Below are 10941 nucleotides of genomic sequence, written 5' to 3'. Positions count from 1 at the left end.
GGTAAATAAGAGACTGTTTAGAAACACTTCGAGTCGGCTCTATTGCAGCAGAGACCACTAACTGACAAATCGTGGGACTGTTCATCATGCCCTGTGGGAGAACCGTCCATTGGTACCTTTTCATAGGTGCCTGATTATTAATGGAAGGTACAGAGAAAGCAAAATGTGGCTGATCGTCAGGATGGAGAGGTATAGTAAAAAAGCAGTCCTTCAAATCAATTATATATAACTGCCAATCAGAAGGGATCATTGCTGGACTGGGTGTACCTGGCTGTAAAGCTCCCATAGGCTGCATTACCGCATTGACAGGTCTAAGATCCTGCAATAATCGCCATTTGCCAGATTTCTTTGGTATCACAAATATAGGTGTATTCCAAGGGCTAGTTGAGGGTACGATATGTCCAGCCCTTAATTGTTCATTTACTAATTCCTCTGCCTGTTTTTGTTTCTCCCCGGTAAGGGGCCACTGATTTACCCAAACCGGTTTTGTTGTTAGCCAAGTCAGTTTGAGCCGGGGTAAGAGATCAGTGACCCTTGGGTTAAATGTGCCATCATAGCTGACAATACAATTCCCCACTGAGCTAAAAGATCACGTCCCCACAATGTAAAAGGAACTGAAAGAACAAAAGGAACTAAGGTTGCCGTTTTTCCTTCAGGGCCCACCACACACAGAGTACGTGCACTTTGCAATGGAATTTGCAACCCTCCTACTCCATTCACAGCAGCAGCTACTTGTTTAAGAGGCCAATCTGACGGCCAGTCATTTTTGCTGATGATGGACACGTCAGCTCCAGTATCTAACAGACCTGTGAATAACCGTCCATCAATTTTTATTGTGAGCATAGGCCGATCATTAGTTACCTTTTGATTCCACAACACCTGTGGCATATTAGTACTGCCAAATCCTCCTGTGCCGCGTGGATGTGGATTAGCTGGCGGCACAGTATATGGTATCAATAGCAACTGTTCCACACACTGGCCTTTAGGTATAAAACAAGGTGGTTCTGATGTCCATAACATGATTTTAATTTGGCCCATATAATCTGAATCAATAACTCCTGGTATGACAAATATATTTTGCTTTTCCACAGAAGAACGCCCAAAAATCAATCCTACCAGTCCAGAAGGGAGAGGCCCATATGCATTGGTATCTATGATCTTAGTCCTTTTATCATTCAATTCTGTATCGGTGGCTGAGGCCAGATCCAACCCGGCGCTGCCGGCTGTGCTGGCAACGAGTTCTGAGACTGTCCGTTTATCGGATTCTCGGACTGTGCATGTGCACAACAGACCCTGTTGAATTGAGGGGCACCGGGCCTCGCGCCCCTCCTCCAGTTTCCCTGCATGGGGTTTCCATCCTTATCAAACCTTGATCGACACTGATTGCTCCAATGATAGCCCTTTTCACACTTAGGACATAATCCTCGGGGTGTTCTAGGTCTTTTTGATCATTTCTGCTCATCTTTTTTCTTTACTGTCACATTTGGGCAGTTCTTTCTAATATGTCCCATTTGATTACACTCAAAACATTTCATTTCTGCTTGTCCCACAACGAGTTGCTGAGCCAAGGCACTTGCAAGTAAAGTAGCTTTATGCTCTTCGGAACCCACATTCTGACAGGCTTTAATAAATTCTGCTATACTTTTGTAAGAGTTTTTTAGGGAGCCCAAAATTCTCTGACAATCTGCATTTGCATTTTCATAAGCCAATTGTAGTAACAGCGTTTCTACTGTATTTTCATCATCAATCTGCCTGCTCAGTGCTGTTTGTAAACGATCAATAAATGTAACACAGGGTTCTTGAGCTCCTTGCCTGACTGCCGCAAAAGAGGACTGGCGTTTCCCTGCCTCCGGAACGCATTTCAGACACTTTAAAGCCAATGCAGGGATCTGTTGTAAACGCTGCCGAGGTAGCCATGCCTGTACCTCTGGTGACGCATACTGATTAACTCCCAAATATTCTTGCCTATTTTCCAAAGTGTCTGCAGAAGCAGCCTCCTGGTACTCTGCCAGCCACACTGAATATTGTGCAGGTGTTAAAATCATCCGTAAAAGTGACTTCCAATCATGTGGAGTCATAGTATAGGATTCCCCAATGACTGTTACTAAATTTGAAGTATAGTTACTGTGCAAACCATAGTCTCTCACCGTGGCCCGTACTTCCTTAATCATTTCATAACTAAGGTAGTGATACTCAGGAGAATGATTTGGGCGATAGATTACCGGCATCGCCGTCAGCATGGTAAAATCTCCTTTACGAGCAGCTTCCTCTCTACAATTTTCTGCCAGCGTTTTGTATTTCGTTACATGAGACTCTGGTACCTTTTCAGAAAAGCCAATAGGTGGCTTGGCAGACGCAGGATACGGAGGAGCTGTTGGTGTTAACTGTGCTCTCGCCATAGCCGTTGCCGCTGCTGCTGCCGGCTGCGAGACCCCCTGTGGGAATATAACAGAAGATTGGTGAGGAGGATTGTAAACACGCTCAAGTGACTTGCACCTGGGCTGTCAAAAAACACATATATCATACTAGTAACTGTTGTTTAGTCTTGTGTGCTGGACAAGTAGAACATCTGCATTCAGATAACATAGGCCTGTGATAAGACTCAGAGCACCTAATTGTTCATGCCTGAGATTCCTGCCCTGCTGTGAGAAAGATCAAAGCGCAGTGGAAAACTGCCGCCTGCAAGAAACCCTTAATATACAGGCGAAGGCAGCAGGCCCGGAATCTCTCACTCTCTCTCTAGCAGGAACCGAGCTCCGCGGTGCCCACGTCCCCGCTTGCGTGCCTTTGCCCCGGGTGCTGCTTCGGAGATCCCCCGGTTTGCGAGGTAACGGGAATAAATTTGCTCTTTGCATTTTATCCGTGGTTTTGAGGCTGTTCCTGCGTCCTGCCTGTGTCGGCTCACGCACCCCCCGTACCGAAGGGACGGACGCAGCCGTTTCTTTTACCGATGTTAATGGTGGGTATAAATTGGACTGTATGTCTGGATCTGTGAAATCAAGATCGTAAGGATCGTCTGATTCTCCAGAGACTGTTTCATATACAGGCTCCTGTTGCTCCTTCACATCCACCAAGGTGTTAATAGGAGTGGATGCCAGAGATTGCAAATACTCCTCTGCAGGCTGGAGTGCAGAGAGTGCTGTAAAAACAACCCTCCACGTTGCTTCTAAATCCTCTAGAATATCAGACTGCAATGTGTTCCGGTTTTGTATTTCTACTCCCACTTTCGCCCAGATCTTTGCATCATAAGTCCCTGATACAGGGAACCAGGCACAGTTGTCTTTGATCCATACTAATAACTGCACCAATTTCGCTCATTGGACCTTATAGCCCTGTTCACGTAATATACGCTGTAATGCCTCAGTGTAGAGCTTATGCTCTTGGGAACTAGCCTGTCCCATGTTTATTGCGATCGCGGAACTCACTGATCCTGGGGACTCGCTCTCTGGTCCTGGGGACTCGCTCTCCAGTCCTGGGGATTCTCCGGTCCTGGCGCGCGCTAGCCCCTGACAATCGTTTGATCAGAGTCGCCGCCGCTTCATTAATCTTCAACCTTGTTTGGGCGCCATTTGCAGCGGGCGGAAAGGAAGGCACAGACTCTGCGATCGAGGAGGCAAGGGCCTGAAGCCGAAAGGCCTAAGGCTTTTTTATTGGTATTCTACTACCCTATTTAACTGCTGTAATGCAGGAGCCGGACTAGGCAGTTCAAGATAACATCAACATTCACACGCTAAGCACTCATCACCCATTCTGGGAAGAGACACAGTGTTCTGGGCTCAAAACATCAACAACCATTCCCTGTCTTCAGCTCTGTGTTCAGAACTGACCTTCAACACATGTTTACTTCTTTCATGCCTCAAAAGGCCCTGTGAACTGGTCTCGGCTCCTTTATCTTAGAAGCAAGCAAAAACTATTCTCAATGCAGTGTTCCCAAGCAAATCTTCTGCTCCCCAAGTAAAGCACAGCTGTTTGCAGGCCAAGGGTCTTCCACAAGTACCCCCAAGTCCTTGTCTGCAGGGCTGCTCTCAATCCCTTCATCCCCCTGTCTTTATTGATACTGGGGGTTGCCCTGACCCAGGTGCAGGACCTTGCACCTGGCCTTGTTGAACCTCATGAGGTTCACATGGGCCTACTTCTCAAGCTTGTCCAGGTCCCTCTGGATGGCATCCCATCCCTCAGGCACGTCAACTGCACCACTCATCTTGGTGTCATCTGCAAATTTGCTGAGGGTGCACTTGATGCCACTATGTCGTTGATGAAGATATTAAACAATACTGATCCCAATATGGACCCTTGAGGGACACCACTGATCTCCATCTGAACATTGAGCTGTTGACTGCTACTCTCTAGATGCGACTATCCAACCAATTCCTTATCCACTGAACAGTCCATCCATCAAATCCATCTCTCTCCAATTTAGAGAGAAGGATGTTGTGGGGGACTGTGTCAAAGGCCATACAGAAGTCCAGATAGACAACATCTGTAGCTCTTCCCTTGTCCACTGATGTAGTCACTTCATCATAGAAGGCCACTAGGTTGGTCAGGCAAGACTTGCCCTTGGTTAAGTCATGCTGGCTGTCCCGAATCACCTCCCTGTCCTCCACGTGCCTTAGCATAGCTTCTAGGAGGATCTGTTCCATGATATTCCCAGGCACAGAGGTGAGGCTGACAGGTCAGTAGTTCCCAGGGTCCTCCTTTCTACCCTTTTTAAAAATGGGTGCAATGTTTCCCTTTTTCCAGTCACCAGCGACTTCACCTGACTGCCATGACTTTTCAAATATCATGGAGAGTGGCTTGGCAACTACATCAGCCAATTCCCTCAGGACTCTGGGATGCATCTCGTCAGGTCCCATAGACTTATGTATGTTCAGGTTCCTCAGGAGGTCATGAACCTGATCTTCTCTTACAGTGGGAAGGACTTTGCTCCCCCAGTCCCTGCCTTGAGGTCCATCCACTCAAGAGGTGTGGGAAGAGAGGTTGCCAATGAAGACTGAGGCAAAAATGTCATTGAGTACCTCAGCCTTCTCCTTGTCCGTTCTTACCAGTTTGCCAGTCGTGTTCATCAGTGGGTGGTACACTTCCTTTGACCTTCCTTTTCTGGCTGACACACCTATAGAAGCCCTTCTTATTATTCTTTGTGTCCCTTGCCAAGTGCAGCTCCAGCTGTGCCTTGGCTTTCCTGACCCCATCCCTACATAACTGGGCAGCATCTCTATACTCTTCCCAGGATACCTGTCCCTGCTTCCACTGCCTGTGTATTTCCTTCTTGCCCTTTAGTTTGACCAGCAGGTCTTGACTCAGCCATGCTGGTCTCTTGCCTTCCTTGCCCGATTTCTTACACCTGGGGATCGAGAACTCTTGCACTCTATGGAAAGAGTGCGGGTGCAAGCTGGAACACAGGAGGTTCCACATAAATATGAGGAAAAACTTCTTTACGGTGAGGGTAACCGAACACTGGAACAGGCTGCCCAGAGAGGTTGTGGAGTCTCCTTCTCTGGAGACATTCAAAACCCACCTGGACGCATTCCTGTGTGATATGATCTAGGTAATCCTTCTCCGGCAGGGGGATGGGACCAGATGATCTTTCGAGGTCCCTTCCAATCCCTAACATTCTGTGATTCTGTGAAAGCATCCTTAAAGATCTGCCAGCTCTGTTCTGCTCCCTTGTCCCTGAGGGCAGTTTCCCATGGGCTCCCGTTGACTAACTCCTTGAACAGCTGGAAGTTTGCTTTCCTAAAATTCAGGGTCCTGACTTTACTCTTTGTCTAGTCCCATATCCCTCAGGACTGCAAACTCCACCAGTGCATGATCACTGCAGCCCAGGCTGCCTCCAATCTTGATGTCTCTGATTAGCTGACTTGTGTTGGTGACCATCAGGTCCAGTATCGCAGCCCCTCTGGTAGGGATGTCTATTACCTGGCTTAAGAAGTTATCCTCAATGCACTCCAGGAGTCTCCTGGATTGCCTGCAGCTCGCCGTGCTACTTTTGCAGCAGATGTCAGGGTGGTTGAAGTCTCCCAGCAGGACGAGAGCCTGTGAGCGTGATGACTCCTGTAGCTGGAGTAAGAAGGCTTCATCAGCAGGCTCCCCTTGATCGAGTGGCCTGTAGTAAACACCAACCACAAGGTTCCCTTTGTTGACTTGGTCTCTAATTCTTACCCATAAGCTTTCAACCTGCTTGTGGCTATTCTTCAGAGACAGCTCTTCATAATCCATCCATTTCTTGACAAAGGGGGCAACCCCTCCTTCCTCCCCTGTCCCTTCTGAACAGCCTGTAGCTGTCGACAGCTGCACTCCAGTCATGGGATTCATCCAAGTTTCAGTAATGGCATAGCTTTCTAGCAGCACAGTGGCTTCCAACTCCTCCTGTTTGTTGCCCATGCTGCGTGCATTGGTGTAGAGGCACTTCAGCTGGGCTGTCAGCCATGTCACCTTTTTAGAGGAACACCCCTTAATTCCTTTGAGGTATTTCACTGGTGTTTCCCTGTTGGCTATTACCTCAGGGGCCCCAGCTCATCTCTGTAAGATGTGTTCTCTAGAAACAAATTATTGGACTAGAGACACACTTCATACAGCTGTTCTTGCATTTTTTTTCCTACTAAGAAGAGTCCAAAGAGACCGTTGCTGTACTTTGCAACAGTACCTTGCTTCATTTCAGAGCAGACTTTGGTGGAGGAAGGCTACTTTTTTTTTCCCAAGTGCCAAGAAGTGCTGGAGAAAACAGGTACCAAAGCAGACAGCAAGATCTCATAGGTGCCATTGCTGCTGCTATCAGTATCCCAGGAGGTATGTCCATTGGCACTGAGAAGCTGATAGGGTGAAAGATACTTTAGGGAGAATTACAAAAGGCAGGGCCGTAGTAAGATTGCTGATCATTCAGGAAAACCTGTATGTAGTAGAGAGATGAATTCACACTTCATGTCACAAAAAATACCATATGTCAGTACCAGAAGAACAGATATGAGTGGAGCCCACCTCATCAGAGGACAAGCCAAGAAGCCCACATGAAGTAATCCATCTTCATAAATTTTGCAAAGGACTCCTCAAATTTTCATATATTTTACAGCAGTAAATGCTTAGTGCTGTCTGAAATAGCAAAGTCCCAAGGCAATAGAGGCACTATGTGGCCAGTGTGATCTGTGCTGGTTTTTATCTCATTGCTCCCGTGTCTCCATTTAGTCTGCACCCAGGGCTAAACAATAACCACTTGTTCTATCACCCAATCTCCCCTCCCCAACCAAGAAAGGGATTGGGAAAAGGAGGGAGACTTGTGGGTTGAAATTTAAACAAATTTAATAAAATAAGAAAACCAATATTGATACTAATACAAAAGACACAAAATTATAGTTAGCCCACAGATTTGCAGCTAGTTTATCCAGGAATAGCAATCACTGAGAATAAGAAACAGGGAGGAGAGTAGAGCAAAAAGAGCACCCCCCCCAAGCAAGCTTTCCCTTTTATAGTGAACTTGATGTTAGTAATATAGAATACACCTGTGGGCCAGCCTGGGTCAGCTGCCCTGAGTTTAACTGCTAATGGCCTTGATCACCATGGCTGGCCACAAACTGAAACAAAATCTAACAGAAATTTGATTCTATAAATTTTATCCCCAGGAAACCAGGACATCTGGCAACTTTCCTACAGGCTGAAACAAAATTCTTAGCAACAAGTAAACACATATGTTATTCTAAATATCTTGAACAATGAACACTGTCTTGTTTGAACATATTGCTCAATGTAGTCACACCAAGACAAAAATGTATCTGCAAAATTGAGTCATCAAATGGAATTGACACAGGAATGGTTTTCCTGAGGGCTGAAGACAACTGTTTTCTAACATCCCCAGTCCCATCATTAACACAATAAAAGTGTTATTTAAGACAATGCTTTTAATTTCAACTCTCATTACTTTGAAAACAATTACTCCAATCCTTGTCCCACCGAAGTCAAAGTATTGACCAAAGGTTCATGTGTCAAGAGGTAGAGGAAAGCACTCCAACAGATGTTTCATTTCTAAATGCTGTAAGTGCCTTGGCACTATTGGCAGCCAGCAGTACAGAACACTTAAACAAGCTTTATTCAAAACTATTTACTATCATAACCTATCACTCCCTCTGAGATAGCTTCAGACTTTACTCTCTTCACAACAGTGTCCTCCATAAAACATGGAGGAGGTCGACCCCTAAAGATCAAGCAAACTACAGAAAGTATCTAGAAGGTTTAGAAATACTTTCAGACTGAAGGATTCCAATCCAATAACAGAGTGTTATTATGGACTGCACACATGTAGATTTTCAGTTCTTCTACAACAAATACTTGCAATGACCTTTCTACTCTATAACATCCAAGAAATCCAAGTGTATAGATTGAGACTTAGTACCACTTACAAATTTATAGTTGCAGTACACACATACACTGCACTAACCTATACTGAATTATTACTTAAGCTTTTTTGTCAGCACAGAACTTGCATTTAGCAGCCACTTATATAGAGATTTGTATATTTGATAGAGAAAATTAAGAGTTATTAAAATCTCACCTCTCTGAAATATCACGTACACTGTTGAAGATTTACCAACAGGTTGTCACTTTTATACAAATATTTTCAATTCAGATCTTGTATACTTTTAATGTGAAAAGCAGTGATTTGAGTTCTTCTATTCCACTTTTTATACCTTCCATACATGTTGCATTTGAAAGATCCATAATGAAAAAAGATCTGCTTAGCAACAGAACAGTATTACCTTACCTTGCACCATGACTCCCATCCTTAATGCTGTACCAATGATGCCTATGGAAGTACATCAGCAATGCCTCAAGCAGAAATGTAGCCAGATGCAAAATAGAACTGGAAAATTATCTAAACTATGAATCAGTTAGCAGAATTATAAATTTCTTGATTATGTGCTCATCTCAATCCTCTTGAAGACAAAACCCACACAAAATAGAATGTTTAATTAAAAAAGCTAAATATCCATCCAAAGTTGAATTCAACAAAATAAATACACCAAAAACTAAAAATGCCAGTTGTACCCTTCATTAACATAGCAGACTGCTAATACCAAGGCTTTGAGGCAATACTGACCTAAAGCAGATCAAACTCATTGCCCAAAGCACACAGCAGCCTCTTTGTCCAAGAACTTTCATACAAGAAGTTAACAGGTCTCTTCCTTCATCCAAGGATGCGACCTCCATCTGTGGAAGGCTCCAAAGTTCTCACAAAGCTTCACAGAAATTTACCTACTCAGTCAAGATGAATGCTTCAAAGTATCAAAAGCACAAATAAAACACTTAAAAACTATATATTGTTATAGACTCAATTAGCTTTAAAAATGTTGTGGTGCTAAACATAGTGTTATCTAGGCAGATTTTTTAAGAAATTCATTGCTATAACTTTTTCAAAAACATTGCATTAAAAAATGGCATGTTTGATAAACTCACGTTTGAGTAGAAGCAGTTCCAAATTTAAGCTTAGCATTTTTTAACAGTTTTGGGTTTAGTTTTTGCCTTCAAAAATGAGAAAAATATTGTTTCTGGAACACGTCCTGAAAAAGTTCAGAAGATAACTCATTTCTTTAGCTGCACATTTCCCTCTCCTCACCTTTTCACAAGGCATATCACAAGTTTGCAATTTTATAGTCCTGACAGACACTTCTATCTCTTTTCAACAAGTGCTCAAGACTACAGAGCAAACAGTCTCAGCCAGATAATCTAGGAATCTAACAAAATCTACTAAGAAATGCATCCAAGCATGACCTTTGCAAGTCCATTTTCAAAAGCTGCAACTGGAGCCTGTTAAAAAATAAGGAGTTACAAAACTCCTTAGTGATCACAGAAAAAAAAAATCATTTCAGTTTCCTGTAAAACAGTGCCACAAAATTAAAATACCAATGCATGAACAAATTTCTAGGAGAAGCAGGGAAAAGAGCTAGATAACTTATTTAATGTCTGTCCCTAAACACCCCAAACATTTTCCACAGGTTACTACAAATTGTTTTGACAGATGAAAGGCACATTACTGTGGAATAGTAACATAACAGATGCTGTGTGAAAATGAGAAAAAGATATGCACTTTCCCTACAGCAATCTCAGAGTGACTCAGAATAAATCGGGATGACTAGTTCTCCTACTACTGAAACAGGACTACATAACATATGCTGACAAATCTCTAAAAATTAAATAAAAACAAACCATGGATTAAAAAAGTAGGGTAGATGTAGGGACAAGCATGCTGCAAATTAACATTGATCAAAGGTTTCTCTGAACAGACAGGAGGGCAGTCTTTACATCATAAATGCTACTCATGTTCTACATGGCACTTTAGGAACTTCTATCAGGCTACCCAAGCAACTGAGGTTTTTTTCCATTAACCAAACCACTGCAATTACAAATACCCTTGCTTATGGCAAACAGATGTCCAGGTGAAACTCTATTCATTTTTACCCCAGGAACTGTCTCCTTGTAGCATTTTCCGAGTTGTTAATAATCACTTCAGGGGAAAACACATTTGTCCAGTACTTTCACTGCAGACAATAATCCAAGCTAGTATGAAGAAAATTATTTTCTTTGGGAAGTATGCATGTTGGCAAAAGTAATCCAACCGTTTCAGTTCTTTAGCAGGTGTCTTCACATTTTTACATAACAATATTGAGTGCAGGGGACAATAAGCTTGATTCACAACAGGAAAGACATTGCCTATCAGATTGCTCTTCCATAGTCACCAGAGCTAGTCAAAGATGAATCCTACCAATAAGTGGATGGCAGTAAACGGGAAATAGGTAGGACACGATGACCCTCTATCAACCCCAAACTGCATTTCTTCCCTTTGAGCCGAGGTCCTTTCTGCTTCTGTGGCTATAAATTACTAAACTAATTTAAATTACTTGAAGAAAAATCTGGTTCAAGGCTATAATCAGTTAATCAACTCCCTACAGATCAGTC

Source organism: Nyctibius grandis, chromosome W, assembly GCF_013368605.1.
Source record: "Nyctibius grandis isolate bNycGra1 chromosome W, bNycGra1.pri, whole genome shotgun sequence".
Lineage (NCBI taxonomy): Eukaryota > Metazoa > Chordata > Aves > Nyctibiiformes > Nyctibiidae > Nyctibius > Nyctibius grandis.
This window is presented reverse-complemented; position numbering follows the sequence as displayed.